This window comes from Nicotiana tabacum, chromosome 18, assembly GCF_000715075.1.
Source record: "Nicotiana tabacum cultivar K326 chromosome 18, ASM71507v2, whole genome shotgun sequence".
Taxonomy (NCBI): domain Eukaryota; kingdom Viridiplantae; phylum Streptophyta; class Magnoliopsida; order Solanales; family Solanaceae; genus Nicotiana; species Nicotiana tabacum.
This window is the reverse complement of record NC_134097.1, coordinates 7,957,099-7,973,255: the sequence shown is the minus strand read 5'-3', so window position 1 is coordinate 7,973,255 and position 16,157 is coordinate 7,957,099.

The following is a 16,157-nucleotide window of genomic DNA, read 5'->3' as shown; positions in this document are numbered from 1 at the left end:
CTTTGGTTTATTTTTTTTAAGCATTATTAAGGGGGACCAAGCAATCAAAACTTTCAACCAAGCAAACAATTCTCTGTACTGGTGTCTCCCCCCCCGACACCGTCTTATTTTCTGTAATAGCTTTCATTCAATGCAATCAAGCTTTCTTTCATTCTCAATTCTCTTTTCTGCTCTCTTTCAATTGCTCATGACATTGGTTTTCCCGTACGGCACTGACAATCTAGTCTAGCGTACGGAGGGGACCTCAGTCGGCGGACAGCAACCGTACTGACATCGGTTGCCTAGCCTTACGTCGCCCTTCCAAGGAACTTCAGGAAGGCGCCGCGTAACAGTTCTTTTGAAACTTATGTTTCTACGACCGGTAATGTTGGTCTTCGAATTTCTAGCTTTCGTGTGTAACTTCTTTTTCTTTTTTTTTTCAATCACACGTGTAGATAAAACACAGGATGAAGGAGAAAATAATAGGCTGCATTTAGATCGTATTTTCAAATAACTTATTATTTTTAGAAAAGGCAACATAATTCACTAATAGAACATTCTTTTGTAATCTTTTCCTTCTCACTTTCTTAGATAGTAGCCGAAGCGACAGAACAAAACATACACGAAAAGAAAGATCAGAAAGAACAAAAATAGCCATCATAAAGTTGATTAATTATCTTTTGCAAGTCGATAGATATAAAACTTTATATTGAAAGAAAATAAAATAGTGAACCTATTTTTACTAAGTATAAAATTTCATCGTGAAAAAACTACCATGAGAACAGAAAAAACTAGATAGAGATGGGAGTACTTGATATTTAAAAAATATTATATCTTGATTTTTGTAATCAACTTAATTTTGTAAAAAATAAATTATTAAATATTTATACTCACTCGATCTATAATGTCGGATAGAATCTTATATTATAGTAACATATTTTTACCTTATAAAATAAATGTAATGTAATTACAAATAATGTTACCTTAAATTTCTTTGTGATGATTGAGATTGACAGGGAATAACGTGTAAGGTACATTTATAGGGACTAATATCAACTACTAATATCAGGAAGAATACTTTAATACTTTAACGTCAAATAGCCTTTCACCACACATGTACTTTGTCAAGTTCGTCATTTCTTATGTTTGTTAGTATCTTGTATGTGTCTAGACAAAGTCAAAATTCAACTTCCATTGCATACACGCTGGTCTTGAATAAAAATTTACATTTATCATGCTACTGAAAAACTTAGATATGTCAAATAGCTTATGTAATGGTACAAGGATGATATTTAGAGGCTTTGACAATAACATCAGACATGTAGAAATCTTGATGGGTTAATGTGCTTCCAAGCATGTGTTTATCCTAGAATTCAACTTTCGCCTCTAGAAAATGAAGGATATCCTTTTAAATATGTTCAGTCATTTTGAATTTATGTGTATGCTAATGTATTACTATATTTTTCGGTATTTAAATTTGTTGTTATTTTGATATAAATAATTGACTAATTAAATTATTACGAACCTTTATTAACGTGCAACACACGTTTGTAGAAACTAGTAATAACTAAATATTGCAATTTAGAAATCATGGTGTTTAATTAAAGTCTTAAAACAGTCAATTAAAAAATAGGTAAAAAATAAAACTAAAAAAGTAAGTTATTGTCTTAGGATTTTCTTGTGCAGAACTTAAAACTAGAGTTCATTTTTCATCAAGTGGTTAAACAAATCCAAAAAGATTATAAAAGAGGATTCAAGGTCAAATATCGTGTCTCTTATCTAGTTAAGTACTTGAATAATTTGTAAGAAGATTGTTTTTTCCTTTTTTTTTTTTTTTGTAATAACCAAGAAATCATGAAAAGTCAAGATGGTGCACGATTTAAAATTGTTTGGTAAAATAGCTATTTTCTACTTTGTTCACTTAAATATCTAAGCTCTTTTTTGCGCCAAAAATCGAACTCGTCACTTGTGCCTACACCACGATTGTGCCCTAGCTAATCAAAGCCCACGTATAATTTAGTGCAAGTCACATGTTTAGCTGGTCGGCCAAAAACAAATTATATTCGCTAGGTAAATATACAAAATATATATGTTGATTATGTATATTATAGATCCTGAATCAACTTTACCTTTTCCAAGGCATCCTTCACCAAACAACAACAATAATAACCTAGTAAAATCCCACTAATTGAGTCTGGGGAGGGTAGTGTGTACGCATACCTTACCTCTACCTCGAAGGAGTAGAGAGGCTGTTTTCGAAAGATCCTCGGCTCAAAAAAATAATAAAACAATAAAACAAAAATAACTGGGGAGCGGCTAGAGAATGTAATTTTCCCTATAGTTTGTCTGACGTAATTTGTAACAGCAAAGTTTGGCCAAACTACAATCTACTTTATACATAAGATAAATAACTTGCAGTAGAACTATTTGATTCAAGTATAACTTGCAGCAGATATAGGTAAAAATGTAGGTCGCTGATATTTATGCGACATACTTGAACTTCCGAAACAACCGAGTTATGACAGCCTAGAGTTGGGATTAACCGGTAAGACACATTACTGAATAGCTTAATAGGTAGTTATATAAAAAGGAAACAACAAAGTAATCTTGCTTTAACCTTTAACCAAAGTCATGGGGGCTAGATTAGCAATCTTGTAAATTAATTTTTCTTCTACTAATGTTTCATAGGCTATAAACTTACATGTGTTGAAAATCATGTCCAAAAATAAAGGACAGGGGAATTTAAGTTCAATATACTAACCGTGTAAAAATATTTAAACAATCAACTTTGTTTACCCAAAAAATGAGTAACAATTAAATTTGTATGCGGTTTAAAGGATATGTGATTTAATTCAATACGAATGATTAAGATTAATAGGTAAATAGATTAAAGATAAAATAAATGATCAAACCAATCGCGATGTGATGATCAAGCTTGATATTATGCTGAACAGTAAAATTCGTCCTCGATCGGACCTTCAGTACAAGCTCGGTCGCGAGTAAAGAATAGGACAAATGAAGAACACTTTGAACAATAGCTAGAAGACAAAAATAAACTTTTATTGCTTTGATTTGCATGCCACAATGTGTTCAAATGAAAGAAACATTACCCTTTATATAGTAGGGAAATTTCAGTCCTAGTACAAATCTAAATAAGTTAAAAATCTTTTTTTCCCGGTAAATGTCGATCCGCAGTTGATATTGGATGGGATTCGTACTGTAATATCCGATTGAGGCCGAACATTACAGCCCCCTACTCGTCATGTATACATGTTCTCCGCGTTTCCCGAGGTCCAGAAGCTATACTTGGTCTGGGTCCGTTATTTCACCGTGACCGATCTCAGATACATCGTTCATCCCTCACGGGTTACGATACGAGGGGTTCTTAGGCCTCGATTATAATCACATCGAATCGTGCTTCCCTTTGTTTCTTCATCGGGGAATCAGGAAAAACTCTGTCCCCGATTCTGCCCGTATACAGATAGTCCCCTCGTTCCCCGGAGAGAAGGTTTATCGAAGCGACGGAATACGATAAATTTACCCCGGTTTCTTCTTCCGTACGCTACAACCGAGTTGACGAGTTAGTGAAACATCCCATCAGTCGCGTCGTTCTGACTTCGGACACGTGTCAGCTGCCATTTGACCTTCCCAAAATGCGAAACGCCATGCATTGATTACCCTTTCTCTATAAAAAGCTTCGATGCCCTTTTCATGTTTTTACTTTCCGATTCAAGAGCTCCTTGATTTATCCTCGAATTCTCCAACTATTTCTAACCCTTTCAAACCTTCATACATTATTTTCCAGATCTTCATATTTTTATCTTTAAATCTTCATACTCCTTCAAATCTTCAAATATGACCTTCATATCTTCATCCTTATCTTCATATCTTCATCCTCACCTTCAAACCTTCATCCTCACCTTCAAATCTTCATATTTTCAAGAATCCGATGGTGAAAACTTCCAAATCTGTGCCTTAATAGACTGTCCCTTCAACTTTTAATCCGGTCACGGATGCCGAGGTAGCCCAGAATCTCCTTTGAAGAGCTTATCCTCGAGGGTTGCTCCATTGAAAATGACTTCAAAGTCAAAAAATCCTCCAGTCAACAGGACCGAGGCGAGGGGGTATGGAGGTACATATGCTCCGTTACCGAGGACACGCTCCCTACAGTTCGGGAGGACTGCAACTGATAGGGCAAGGAAATGGTTGTCCCCGGGCCCAATGAGGACATTACGACTCACGTGGAGGGGTATTTAAGTGTATACACTTACCCCTTCACGCTTGCCCCGGTGGACCCTATAATCCTCGACTTTTGCAAAAGGTACAAGGTCTGCTTTGGACAGATTCACTCGTCTTTTTGGAGGATCGTAATCCTCCTTCACCATTTCATCAACAACACCGAAGCACCTTAATTTACCCTCGACCACCTGCTTTGTCTTTACAGTCATCGAGTTTTTTGAGGAGGGTTGATCAAGATCGTTTGTCGAGTAAGCAAAGCTCTGTTCTCGAGCATCGATGAAGATCGGGATCAAGGCTGGCAGGGGGAGATTTTGTCCTTTTTTCTAGTTGCATGTTCCTATCATTGTGCAGCAGTCACCCAAGTTCCCAATGCAGTCCCCCGCTTCAAAGAGTGGATCGAGGGGATCTGCAAAACAATGTTGTATTTTGAGCGCGAATGGCGCAAGCTTTCAAAGGGCGAGTGGGAGGCTTGTTCCCATGGTGAGTGCTCTTCCTGAACAAGTTTACTTTCATACTCAACTTTTATTTCTACTAAGTCTTTTCTCTTTTACAGGTTTCCCCAAGACCACTAAGCTTTGGCCATTTGATGAGGACGAGGCTCCGTCCTCATTTGCTGAACCCTCCACTTCGTGATAGCCCAGAGCTGCTGCATGGGAGGAGAAAAAGAGGAAATCCTCTGGCTTTTCGGATGCCGAGGTCAAGAAGAAGAGGGTAATTGTCCGGGTCCAGGAAAGCAACAAGAAGAGTACCCAAGCCAGGTTACCAGACCCCGACTCCCTCTTTTGGCTCAGGGATTACCCTCAAGACGATAAACTAGAGTTCGTTGCTCATGGGTCGACCATTGACAGAGAGGAACATGTAGAAACTGAGGAAGGTGGCCGAGAGGCCGATCCTTCTTTAGCTCGGGAGCCAGAAGGAAAATCAGAGGCTACTGCCTCTTAAGAAACTATCCCCGCTACGAAGGAAATAACTGGTGTGATTGACATCGCGGAGTCGCCGTCTCACACAGAGTCTATGTTCGACGAGACTCAGGCCGACAAAGAGAAATCAAATGAGATGGCACGGGGAGTAGACGAGGCCCTCAACATGTTTTTCGACGGCGTTGACATGGGCGCGTTGGAGGATTATTCTGAGCTTGGTCACCAGAAATCCCAAAAAAGGTTGTGTCGTCGGGAGCATGAGAGCCGAGCTCGAGCCTGAAGCTGGTGAGGTAGTTCCCTGCTCTGAGTGTGGACCTCGACCATAAAAGAACGATCGTGCTTACTATCCCGGCGGACACCCGGGTGCTGTCCGCTCCTGTCACGACCCGAAATTTCCCACCGTCGGGACCGTGATGGCGCCTAACATTTTACTTGCTAGGCAAGCCAACGTTAGAGAATCATTAAACCAAATCCTTATTTTCATTCAGTAAATAACAATAATTAGCTAAGATGAAATATAATAAGTGCGAAATATCATAAAACTGTATTAATTACTACCACCCGGATCTGGAGTCACAATTCACGAGCATTCTAGAATTTAGTACAAGTAATAGTCTGAAAGAAATACAACTGTCTGAATGAAAGAAATAATAGAACATAAAAGATAGACAAGGACTTTAAGGTCTGTGAACGCCGACAGATCTACCTTGAGTCTCCGGACAACGGACCAATAGCAAAATCTTGATCAACCCGAGCCGGTATCAAAATCTGCACAGAAAGTGCAGAGTGCAGTATTAGTAAAACTGACTCCATGTACTGATAAGTGTCGAGCCTAACCTCGATGAAGTAGTGACGAGGCTAAGGCAAGGCACCTACAAATCAACCTGTATAATTTAACATTGTATATGCAAATAACATAAATGAAGAACTAAATAGGAAATGTCGGGAGGGGAACATACTGAGGGGAATACAAGATAAAGAACTACAATAGAATGATCACCGGAGTAGTCAATATACCATGAATCAACATGAATAGTGAATACAGCAAGGAAAAATAATGCACGGCATCACCCTTCGTGCTTTTACTCTCAATCTCACCATAAAATTTATAGAAACAGCATGACATCACCCTTCATGCATTAACTCTCATATCATGGCACGTCATCACCCTTAGTGCTTTTACACTCACAATATGGCACGGAATCACTCTTCGTACTTTTACACTCACAATATGGCACGACATCACCCTTCGTGCATTAACTCTCATATCATGGCACGACATCACCCTTCGTGCATTAACACTCTCCCTTACCATAACGCAATGCATAAATAATAACATGGAAATAGAATAACAAGTACAAACCTTACTTCAACATTTAGTTCCACAATATAAATCTCAACTTTTAAATAAATACTCGATTACCAACAAAAAATCCGTAAACATGATAATGACGAACAATTTAACAACACTAGTATAAACATATAGTAATTAGGCATAGGATGAGACAATATAAGAAAACGGAAGAAACATGGAAAAATAGGTAGATTGGCGGCGCATAAGTACTCGTCACCTCACATATACGCCGCTCACATGAATTTCACTTAGCAAATAATCTAAGGTTTTTAATTCTCTCAAGTCAGGGTTAGACACAGCACTTACCTCGCTCCGAAGGCCACTTAATTCTCAATCACAGCTTTTTCTTTGGAATTCACCTCCAAACCACTCGTATCTATTCAAAAATGACTCAATAATATCACATATTTCTAAAGAAATAAATTATATTGCATAAAATTAAATTTCCCAAATTTTCTTCCAAAAAGTCGAAAAAATCGACCCCGGGCCCTCTTGGTCAAAACTCGAGGTTCAGACCAAAATCTATTTACCCATTCACCCCCGAGCCCGAGTATGTAATTAGTTCCGGAATTCGACCTCAAATCGAGGTCTAAATCACCAAATTTATAAAATTCCCAATTCCACCAAAATCCCTAATTTCTACCCTAAAAGAACAAGATTAAAAATTAGGAATTCAATAAATGATGATGGAAATTGAAGAAAACAAGTTAGAAAGTGCAAACTTATGATTGGGTGTCGAAATCCTTCTTCAAAAATCGCCCTAGGTCGAGTTCTATGGAAGAAAATATGAAATTTTGACAAATCTCGTTTTGAGGTCTGTTTTAAAACACTGGACATGCCTTCATCGCGTTTGCGAGAGGCCTGTCGTGATCGCGATGCACAGCGACTTAAGGCCTTCGCGTTCGCGTAAGGCAGCTCCCCCCAAGCCTTCGCGTTTGCGACCCAGTAGACGTGTTCGCGTAGAAGAACATGACCCCCTCCCCCAGATCCCTTATCCTATCGTGTTCGCGAAGGGTACCACCCCCAGTCCTTCGCGTTCGCGACCAGTCCTTCGCGTTCGCGTAGAAGAAATTACCTCCCAGCCTAGTTTACACTTCACGATCGCGAGAGTTGCTTCGCGATCGCGAAGCACAAAATACCTGTGCACCAGCAACAACAAAACATCAGAAATTCTAAGTCCGAAACATCCCGTAGCCTATCCGAAACTCACCCGAGCCCTCGAGACTCCAACCCAAACATGCATACAAGTCTAAAAACATCATACGGACCTGATCGCGCGATTTAATCGCCAAAATAACACCTAGAACTACGAATTTAGCACCAAATCAAATGAAACTCTCAAGAACACTTTAAAATTTCTATCTTTTCAACTGGACGTACGAATTTTGTAAATCGCCAAAATAACACCTAGAACAGACAAGTCTTACATATCATAATGAACCTGTACCGGGCTCCGGAACCAAAATACGAACCCGGTACTCACAATGCCAAACATCAATCAATTCTTAAAAATAATTAATTTTCAGACTTTTAATTTTCATCAAAAATTCATAACTCAAGCTAGGGACCTTCGAATTCGATTCCGGGCATATGCCCAGGTCCCATAATTCGATACGGACCAGTTTACCAAACATATTGACCGAAGTCAACTAAAATTAACTTTTCAGGTAAAAATTCTTATTTTCATTAATTTTCAACATAAAAAGTTTCCGAAACACATGCCCGAACTGCGCACGCAAATCGAGAAGGATAAAAATGAGATTTGTAAGGCTTAAGAGCGCAGATTCGAGTTCTAAAACATAAGATGACCTTTTGGGTCATCACAGCTCCGGTGGGTGTGGCCAGCTATCTTCGCTGCCTGGTGACCAAAGAAGACCAGATGAAGATGAACGAAGTAGGTACATCGAGCCTCTTCAACGAGGCACAATAGGCACCGAATCGTGTAAGTTTCCTATTCCTTGAGCCCTTTTGCTAATTTTGCTTAGCTTCAGCACACTCTTACGATCTTATCATTTTGTTTTTCAGGCTTCGGTGCTCCACCATGAAAGCTTTCTTTGGTCTCGAATGGAAGTCAGCCAGCTTGAGTTCGAGTTCGAGTTTAAGCAGCAATTCTGGCAGAATGACATGTATAGGGTTCTCAGTGAACAAAAAGATGAGGCTCTCAAGGATCTCCCAATTCTCTGAGCCGAGCTGGAAAAAGCACAGAAGGAGGCCTTGTCCGTGAAATGGGAGCATGCCGAGCTGGTCGAGAAGGTAAGGATTTTTTAGGTTAAAAGCGAGAGATTATGCGTAGTGACTAATGACGCAACCTCGCAGGTCCAAGAGAAGATAGACTTTATTGACCAGTTCCGGGCCAAGATGAACGAGGTCAAAACTACGGCCGAGGCGCTGAGGAGTAGAATGGACCTACTGGCATCGGAAAATTTGGCTACAAAAGAGGAGTTAGCATCAGTCAAGGACCAGCTCCGGGTGGCAAAGGACAAGGCCGACAAGTGGTCACGACTAAATGACGAACTCCGGGCACAACTAGATTCAACTGTCTCGGAACGGGACGGCCTTGGCCGGGAATATACTGCGCTAAAGTCCAAATTGGAGGAAACCTCGATTAATTCCTCCGAGGTTGAAAAAATGTTGGCACAGTATAAAACTTATGTGGAAATAGCCGAGGCCCGTTTAATAATAAAGGTCGATTATGTAAAGTGGTTGTCTCGGAGGGAGACCCTCGAGGAAATTCACGCTCTAGGATTTGATCTGTCGGCCGAGATTGAAGAGTCCAAGAGGCTTGAGGCCGAGGCAAAAGAACTTTATGAGCCCGAAGTTCCCGAAGGTTCTAGTACCGAGTTGAGATCCGGTGAAGATTAGGCGGAGATGCCTTAGCTCTTTTTTTTTGTTTCCTTTTTGTACATTTTCTTTTTTGTTTATTTTGAGGCCCTTTTATCGTGCCTTTGTATGTACTTTTTGAAATTTATGTATAAAAAATTTCCTTTGGCAACACCGTGTCTTTTACTTTTCAACATCTATTTGTAATTTTTTATTTGTGGAACGTCCTTAATGCCTTAGCATAGAATTAGACGTAATCTGGACAATCCGTTCTCTGGAAGCCCGAATAAGGCCCAGTTTAGATAGTAACTTCGGATTGTTCGTGGCTTCAAAATTTCGATAAAAATCGAAGGCCTTTAAAACACTTGAGTGTTTTAGTCATATGCGACAGTGTTTTGGCGAGGGTAGCCCTTTAATAGGTTTTACAGCGAAGGTCCAAATATACCCTTGTACTTTCAAAAATGGTCTAAGAATACCCTTCGTTATACTATTGGGTTATCTATACCTCTACAGTCAAACTTTAGGTTCGAATATACCCCTCATTTAAACGGAGGGACACATGTCATCGTCATGTTGGCTAATTCTAAATATCTCCTAATTAATTAAAAAGACACATTACCCATACCCGAAAAATAATTTTCTAAAGCAATTTTTTATGTAAAAACTGGAAAAAACTAAAATATTTTATACTAAAAACTGAAAAAAACGAAAATATTTTTTTTCTAGTTTTTACAAAATAAATGCTTTAAAAAAAACTGAAGAATATTTTCTAAAATAATATTTTTGTAAGAAATGGAAAAGAAAAACTGAAAAGCAATTTTCTAAAGCAATTAAAAATTGGAAAAAACTGAATTTTTTAAACTAAAAACTGAAAAAAAAATAATATTATTTTTTCAGTTTTTACAAAAAACATTGCTTTAGAAAATTGCTTTTCAGTTTTTTGTTTTTAGTTTTTACAACAACAATTGCTTTAGAAATTATTTTTCAGCTTTTTTTAAAGTAATATTTTTCTAAAAACTGGAAAAAAATATTTTCGATTTTTCAGTTTTTAGTGAAAAAAAACATTCAGTTTTTTCTAGTTTTTACAAAAACATTGATTTAGAAAATTGTTTTTCAGTTTTTACAAAAACATTGTTTTAGAAAATAGTTTTCAGTTTTTTTTAAAGCATATTTTCATTTTTTCAGTTTTTAGTAAAAAATATTCAGTTTTTACAAAAAAACAATTGCTTTTCGGGTATGGGTAATGGGTCTTTTTAATTAATTAGAAGATATTTAGAATTGGCCAACATGACGATGACACGTGTCCCTCCGTTTAAATGAGGGGTATATTTAAACCCAAAGTATGACTGTAGGGGTATAGATAACCCAATATTATAACGAGGGATATTCTTAGACCATTTTCGAAAGTAAGGGTATATTTGGCCCTTTGCCGTAGGTTTTAATCACACGTAAGGGCCTTACTTTATGAGTACGGGCTTCGGACGTCTCCGAGCGTTTTAGGTTGGCCGTAGCCTTTCATGTTCGGACCCTGCCTAATAGGCTCGGTGTCTCCGGGATTCGATAGCCCGGGCCATCCATTTTGTTTATCAGACGACAATACCCGAGTCGGGGTAGCCTGTGGGCTTTAGGATTTAGGATCCGTTATGATGCATCGATGGAGAGAAATGCGTAGTGATAAAGTATAAAGAAATCAAAGATTCTTTCATTGTTTTGTATGTAGATTACATAATCTGAGGGGCTTAAGCCTTGTGCCGTGGCTAGAATAGGCTACATGGGTATAGTTCATTTGATCGTTTGACCCTTACAACGAATCCTAACTACCAAGCCTTAGCTTTTAATATTAAGCGATTGCACCATCTAAAGATCCTAGCCTAGGGGTAATGGCACTCAGTATTTGAGGCCGAACTTGTGAGGGCTCGAATATTGTTGGTTCGGTGCAGATGATCAGCAACTCCGATTTTAGGCCGGCCTTCGAAACTAAGGTAGCACGTTTTATTGTTGCCTCATTAAAAACCTTGCCGTAAAACCCACTTCAGAAAAAAACCGGTTCAAGGGAAAAAGAGTACAACGCATGCTTTCAGACCTAATAATCACATTTGCCCTCGGTCGAGTACGTGCATAAGTTAGTCCATAATATAACAAAATTAAAAAAGGAATTGATCTCGCACCTTAGCAGTAGTACTGATTTAAGTGAGTCATGTTCCAGTTGTTCGATAGTTGTACATCGTTTCCCGACTCGAGTTTATATGAGCCTTTCTTGGTTATTCCGGCAACTTTATACGGTCCTTCCCAATTCGGGCCCAGTTTTCCGTCATTTGGGTTCCTGATGTGCAGCGTTACATTTCTCAACACCAAGTCCCCAACTTGAAAATGTCTAAGGTTAGCTCTTTGGTTGTATTACCTCCCTACTCGCTGCTTCTGGGCGGCCAACCGGACCAGGACGGCTTCATGCCTTTCGTCTAATAATTCCAGGCTCGTGGTCATGGCCTCGCCGTTTGATATTTTGGTAGCATACTGTAACATGGGGCTCGGTTCCCCTACCTTGACCGGTATAAAGGCTTCCTCTTCGTATACTAGAGAGAACGGGATTGCTCCAGTACTCGACTTCGAAGTCGTTCGGTATGCCCACAAGACCTCGGGCAAGATTTCCTTCCACTTTCCTTTCGAATCGGTCAATTTATTTTTTAAGTTTTGGAGTATAATTTTGTTCGTCGATTCCGCTTGCCGTTCCCACTAGCGTGGTAAGGTGTTGATAATATCATTTTGATTTTGTGGTCTTCGAAAACTTACTTACCTTGTTGCCGACAAATTGTTTTCTATTGTCGCAAACGATCTTGGACGGTATCCCAAATCGACATATTATGTGATCCTATATGAAGTCGATGACCTCTTTCACCCGGACCTTCTCAAATGCCTGAGCCTCGACCCATTTGGAAAAATAATCGGGCATGCGTAGTATGTATTGGTCTTTACCGGGCACCCATGGCAGGGAACCAATGATGTTCATCTCGGACCAGGTGAAGCATCTCTCTAGGTTGATGAATCATTGGGGCGTGTCCTTGACACTCGTTGCATTTCCGTACGAAGTCTTTCGCATCTTTCTCCATTTCATTCTAGTAATAACCAGCTCTGATTAACTGCCGAACCAAGGATTCTGCCCCCGATTGGTTCCCACAAGTGCCCTCATGGAACTCTCCCATGGCTTATTCAGTCTCTCCCAGACCCAAGCACCTATCTAGTGGGCCGAAGAAGGATCTTCTAAACAATTTCCCCTCGACCAAGATGAACCTGACAGCTTTGGTGCGCAGGGCTTTCGATTCCTTGGGATCCGATGACAATTTTCCTGTCTTCAGGTAGTCTATGTATTTGTTCCTCCAATGCCAAGTCAAACTTATCGAGTTTACCTCGGTGTGTCCTTCTTCTACAACCGAGTTCATCAACTGTACCACTACCCCGAATCAAATTCATCGGAGTCGACAAACGACCCCAAGTTGGCCAGTGCATCGGCCTCACTATTTTGATCGCGAGGTACGTGTTGCAGAGTCCATTCCTTGAATTGGTGTAGGGTCACCTACAATTTGTCTAAGTACCTCCGCATCGGTTACTTTTTTACTTCGAACGTTTCGTTGACTTGATTTACAACAAGGAGAGAGTCACATATGGCTTCGATCACTTCGGCCTCGAGGCTCTTAGTGATGAGCGCAAAATCGGTGTATAAAACTTAGGCTCACTAGTCAAAGATAGTATAGTTATTAAATCTTCTCTACAAGGATTGGTTTAAATAATGGTCAAATAAATCTTCAGGTTACCACTATTCAGGAAAATAAACCTTTGATTTTGAGTTATTAACTAACTAAGAGGAAAAACTAAGATTATCAATTGTGAATGAATAATGCAAATTGGGTGACTAAGTAGCAACGATTGAATATTAATGTGAGAAATAAGGGCTTTGACAAAATATATGATCAACTATTATTCTGGATAACTATGTGCTAAGTTCACTCTTAACTTCTATTGACTCTTTCGACTTCAACAGATGATTAGGCTATCTTAAGGATACAAATTCTTCTTCCGAATTAATTTGAGTTCGCTAAACATCCTAATGATACGTGTTGTGAACATATGCAAGAATACGTTGAATGAATGATCTTACGAAGAACGTCTCTCGACTATTCTTCTAAATTGGGTCAATTGATAACTCTACAAGCTCTTTCGATTACCTATGAGAGTCGTGAAATCAACCCAAACAAGATAACACAATGCGAATTGCAGCAACACTTCTCGTTCGATTAAAGTAAAACCAAAATTAACAATGCAATTCAAATAGAAAATCATTCAACGAATTCAAGCAACTAACAGAAAGCAAACCCAAAACAATAGTCAAGTCACAATATCCGGCAATAACCCTAAGAAAGATTACTCCATAGTGGAGAAGTTGTTCATCACAAGAGTATTAAGAGAACAAGAAAACATTACAACCCACAAATTCAAACAAACTTTCGTATTGAATGATTCGGATGAAGCATTTAGAGTCTATGTTGTTTCCTTGACTTCTTCTCTCCAAACGTTGCTTCAAAATCCCAGATACCTAGTTTTGGGATGAGCTAGGCTTCATATAGGTCAAAAGGATGCCTCCAAATTTACAAAAATAGGCCTGCCTAGAATTCCCAGAAACGGATGTGCGCGACCGCGCACTTGGGAATGTGACCACGCTCATGGACACTCACCTCTAGCGGACTTCTGTGGCACTTGCACGCTCAGGTGTGCGTTTGGGATTGCTCATACGTGGCCGCGCACGCAAATTTCTTCTTGCTCAACTTGTTTTCTTCCCACTTAGTGCACTATTCGTCCATTGATCCCCTCTGCACCACATGGACTGAAAGGAAACATAGTAGACCCAAATCTCTATCGAATCAACCAAATCAAAGACACAAGGCGGGCATAAATATTTAATTTTAAGCTCATCACTTATCTAGTTCTAGACCTCCAATCATAGTTTCATACTCGGCTTCATTGTTAGTCAATTTTACAGTTCTAATGGACTGTCTAATTATGTTACCCGCAGGTGGTTTTAATACGATATCGAGCCCAGACCCTTTTGCATTGGAGGCACCATTCGTGAATAGGGTCCAGATCCCCAAGCTAGTCCCCGAAGCGAGCAACAATTCCCTTTCGACCTCGGACATCAAGGCCGACATAAAATCGGCCACAAAGTTTGCCAAAATCTGCGATTTTATGGCATTCCGGGGTTTGTACTCAATATCGTACCTACTAATCTCTATGACCCATTTGGCCAGCCGTCCCGAGAGCTCGGGATTATGCATGACATTCCTCAGCGGGTAAGAGGTAACGACACATATAGGGTGGCATTGAAAGTACGGTTTTAATTTCTTAGAAACACTTAGTAAGGCGAGCGCTAATTTTTCTAAGTGAGGATACCTTATTTCGGCATAGCCTAGGGTTCTACTAACATAATAAATAGGAAATTATGTACCTTCTTCCTCCCGGACTAGGACACCACTCACCGCCACCTTGAAAACTGCCAAGTAGAGGTACAACTGTTCGTCTGCCTTCAGAGTGTGTAGCAAGGGGGGCTCGATAGGTATCACTTGAGTTCTTCCAAATCTACCGTGCATCCCGAAGTCCAAGAGAAGTTTTTCTTTGAGAAGAACTGATGACTCGTATCACTCTTATCCGATGATCTCGAGATAAACCGGCCCAACGCTGCTATCCGCTCGGTCAGTCTTTGTACTACCTTGATTGTTGTCGACTACGGTGATATCCTCTATGGCCTTTATTTTGTCGGGGTTGATCTATATTCGCCAATTGGATACCATGAATCCGAGAAACTTGCCTGAGCTGACCCCAAATGCACACTTCTCCGAGTTTAGTTTCATGTTGTACTTTCTCAATATGTTGAAGGTTTCCTGCAAATTTTTCAAATGGTCCTCTGCTCCTAGGGACTTAACCAACAAATCATCAATATAAACTTCCATTGATTTTCCTATTTATTCTTCGAACATCCAATTGACTAGGCGTTGGTATGTGGCACCGACATTCTTTAATCCGAACAACATTATGTTATAGCAGTAGGTACCGAATTTGGTTATGAAAGAAGTCTTTTCTTGATCGTCCGGGTCCATCCAAATTTAGTTGTACCCGGAGTAGGCATTGAGAAAACTGAGTATCTCATGTCCGGCCATCGCGTCGATCATTCGATCGATGTTAGGCAAAGGGAAAGAATCCTTGGACTCGCCTTGTTTAGATCGTTATAATATACACATATCCTCAGTTTATTTTCTATTTTCAGAAATTTGGATACCTCGTCCTTGATAAATGTGTGTTTGATCTCGGACTGTGGCCTTCTCTTCTTCTTAACCGGATGAAACTTTGGATCCAAGATTAACTTGTGAATGGTTACCTCCGGTGGGATCCCTGTCATGTCTAGATGGGACCAGGAAAAACAATCGGCATTAGCTTTAAGAAAATCAATAAAATTTTCCTGAGCTCCATGGTTAACCCCGTGCCCAGGTATACCTTTCGATCTGGTAGGTGCTCGATCAATATAACTTTCTCCAACTCTTCGATCATCGATTTGGTGGAATCGGTGTCATCGGGTGCTATGAATGATCTCGGGACACTGTAATCGTCCCCATCGTCCGCTCCGTGCTCTTTTTGTTTTTCCGGATTGGCTGAGGCCAACATCATTGATTGATATTTAGTTTCTTCTTTTTTTGTCGGCTCCGCGATTTTTGATGTTGAGACCGCGGGCACTGGGATCACTTTATCGGCTGCGAACGTTTCCCTTGAGACCGGTTGTTCTCTATAGACCGTTTTGACTCCTC